The sequence below is a fragment of the Lupinus angustifolius genome, chromosome LG11 (genome assembly GCF_001865875.1).
Source record: "Lupinus angustifolius cultivar Tanjil chromosome LG11, LupAngTanjil_v1.0, whole genome shotgun sequence".
NCBI lineage: Eukaryota > Viridiplantae > Streptophyta > Magnoliopsida > Fabales > Fabaceae > Lupinus > Lupinus angustifolius.
The window spans coordinates 27,042,109-27,046,010 of NC_032019.1; positions in this window are offsets into that span (position 1 = coordinate 27,042,109).

Sequence of the window (3,902 nt, forward strand, 5' to 3'; positions counted from 1 at the left end):
ATCTTTTGGATTTCTGTGAGGAATCAAAAGCCTCTTATCCTGAACTTGTTAAAGCATTTTACTATAACTTGAACCGTAGGGAAAACTGTCTAACATCCTATGTGAAAGGAAAAGAAATTATTTTGGATATTAAGACCTTTAGTTCAATTTGTTGTAACAAACCTTCTTAAGGTAGCATAAAAGATTTTCAGTCTTGCATGTGATTGGGATAATTATGATAAAAAATTATTCTACTACTCTATGTGTAGATTCTCTAAAAGGGAAATGGAAATGCGTAAGCAAATGGCTTTAGGTGAAACTGTAAAGAGTAGAGATATCCTTGTTGTAGGAAATCTTAATCTCGAATATCGCTTGCTTCATTACTTTTTGAGCTATGTCGTTCTTCCAAAATATTCAAATCGTTCTCAAATCAATGACATGGAACTATAAATGATGTATGCTCTTAAGCATAACCTTTTAATCAATTGGGCTAATAGAGTAATGAGACATATGTGGTATGTTCGAGAATCTCACAGCCCTCTTCCTTATGCAATATTCATAACTAACATTCTTGAGCATTTTGGTGTATCCACTGCTGGTGAATCCAAAGTCACACGTGATGCACGTGATAGTAAGATTGATGTGGATGTGATCCACAAAATGGGCTTCTTTCGATATACCATTGATAAACTCTATAAGCATAAAAGTGATAGGCATGCTACTCCTGCTGATCCTAATGTGAATGCCACTGATAACCCTCCTAAACACTAAACTTATAAGTTTCATGTTGAGTCTTCTTCATCTGTTCCCACGCCTACAAATCAGTTGATCATGGATGAGTTATTCTCTCTTCGAGGATACATCTCAAATCGAATGGATGCTCTTGACGCTCAGAATCAACAAGTCCAATTCGAGCTTCAACGTCTTTCTTATAAGATAAATAGCATGGACCTTGATGACGATAGCATTGAACCTGGATCTTGGATCTCTTGTTGTCTAGGAATTTTGTTTGTAATGTTGCATGATTGTGAACAATTTGTTATTTTTTTCCTACTTTTCTGATTATGGTTGAACTTGTATGAACATCTTTTAAATTTTCTGCTATGCGATATCACTTTTATGATTACCTTTATAATTGTTATATACATATTGTATGTTATATATTGTGTTGGACTTTTGGCTTTTCTTCTTTTTGATAAAGTCAAAAAGGGGAAAACATTGGAAGAGTATATTTTCTGTTATAATTATTTTAGGCACATAACTCCAAATCAAGGGGGAGCATACAAAATAGGCGGAGCATACTCAAGACAAGTCAAGAATATCAAAAACTATGCTACTCTCAGAAAACTACATTATCAAGGAGATATTGGTTTGTCATCATCAAAAAGGGGGAGATTGTGACGAAGATCTGGCTCCTGACCTTGCAAAGGTTTTGATGAAGACACCAACATCACATAAAAGAAGAAAAAGAAGAATACTTATGAAGACAATAAAGACAAAGCTTCAAGAAATTAGAATCTAAGTCTTTAGGTACTTATATCCTTCTACTATAAACTATACACTTAGTAGTAATTCTCAAAACTATTTTAAAAGAAAATTGATAAACACAAGTACAAATGAAAACAATTTTCAAAATATTGTGTAACATGTTACTAGATCAAACTAACAGGTTACTGTGACTAAGTAACATGTTACATGAGTTAGAAACTAGTTATCCAACAACAATTGATCAAGGTAATTGATTACACCATGTGGGTAACTGATTACATAACACGATAAATAATTACCTAGTTGGATAGAGCACTTGGGTAATCGATTACACCTTTTGAGTAATCGATTACTGCCTATTAAAATCAATTTCTTAGTTGTACAAACTTGTTGGGTAATCGATTACTGAGAGTTCTTACACCAGTTTTCAGATTCAAACTACACATCTTTCAACCCAAACGAAATGGTTTCATTCCAAACAAATCCTACATTTTTTGTAGAGGTATTCTGGTTGATTGGAAAGTCTATATAAAGGCATTGAAACTCATTTCATACACACACAATCAATATGCAACTCAGATATAATTCATTCATTCAAATCTATAATTTTCTGAAATACTTGTTCTACACTTAGTGCAACTTGTTCATAACTTTCAGAACTTATTTTTTAATGTTGCCTTAAGTGTTATTGCAAGTTATTCAAACCTTTTGAGAATTAGTACTAAAGTATACAAAGAGTTATTGGATTGCAAGAGTTAAACTTCAAAATCTTGTAAAGTTAATCAATTGTCATAGTTAGATGTTTTCTTCATTCAAAGTATTGAATTACTTTCTTTCACAAGGGTGTGATAAGAAAGGGGATAGAGTCACTTGGAAAGGGTGTTTTCCAAATAGTGATATAGGTATTAGAGAGTGAGTAAGGTACAAGGAAATCTCGGGGTGAGAAATTATAATTGCTACTCTTAATATCTAGTGAAGAAATCTCTTGTTCTGCAAGAGTACTAGACATAGCCTTCGGTGGACAAGAATGTGAACCAGGACAAAATCCATGTGTACTCTCTTCTCCTTTATCTCTTTACATTTACTTGATTATTTCTGCATATCTTTTTCTGCTGCTAGTAACTCTTGAATTGTGTAGAAAAATCAGTCATAGTTTTAAACAACTAATTCACCTCCCCTCTTAGTTGTCATCTCAGTCTTACAGTATTTTCACACCACACGGGATATAATTGACATGCAAGGACTTCAAGGTGCTATCCCCAAAGGCAACATCAAATATTTTTTCTCCTTTCACCCTCTTTATCTTACCATACCTTTATGCTCCTGAAATCCATTCACACTTTTTCTTATATCTTTGTTCTTATTTGACTCTCCTCTCTTGTCGTTTCCTTTTATCTTTAGACCCAAAACTCATGGTTCTGATACCATTATTGTAACATCTCGTTTTTGCAACTAAAACTTCATGCTTTATTATTGAAATATGGTGACGGTGTAAAAATAGTTAAACTCAATATGTTATAAAATTAGGGTAAATTTGAGATTCATTTTCAATAAAATTAATATTATCTTTACCCTCCAAACGAGGCATTACATTCAACCTCAATATTTGGTGTATTCTTGTTAGTATGCAATTTCTGAACCAAATAGTCTCTTTTAAGCCTTGTGGTATATGCCTTCACATCCAGTTCATTTATAGCATGATTAATTGATTATGGTTCTGATGTGTTTAACTCGTTACTCTTATAAGTGTTAAAGTAATTCAGTTTATATGGATATAGCTTTCCTTTAATAGAAATTTAGGGTAGTTTTGTTAGTTGGCTTACTTTCTGATTTTGTATGGTAGTTAGCTTTGAAGCTATAATAGATTGTATATTTTCCTTGATGATCAATCAATTGAATACATTCATACACTATTATTCTTTATTACTCTTTCATTCTCACATACCTCAAAACAACACTCTTCTTTCAATCTCTTTACTTCTTTTATTCTCTACTACACACACATACACCTTGTGTGCTACTGTTTCTTGCCTAAGTGAGTTAATTACAGATAGTGAAATAATAGTGGTATCAAGAACACTTGATTTTTCGATCTTGGATCTATGGGAAGGAGGAAAAGATCACCATGAAAAGCAATAGTGGATTTACCATGTCACTACCAGTTCTTGATGGAAAGAACTAAGACAAATGGCACATCCAGGTGAGGGTGCTCTTTGTTTATGAAGAGGTGCATGAGGTATTGCAACATAGTTATTAGATGGTTGATGATGATGCCATAGATGCTTAGAGAGCAGCTTATAAAGAATCCAAGAAAAAGGACTACAAGGCATTGTTTATGATTCATCAATGTGTGGGTGAATCAAATTTTGAAAATATTTCCAATGCCAAGACTGCTAAGGAAGCTTGGGTCAATCTTGAGAAGAGCAATGTAGGAG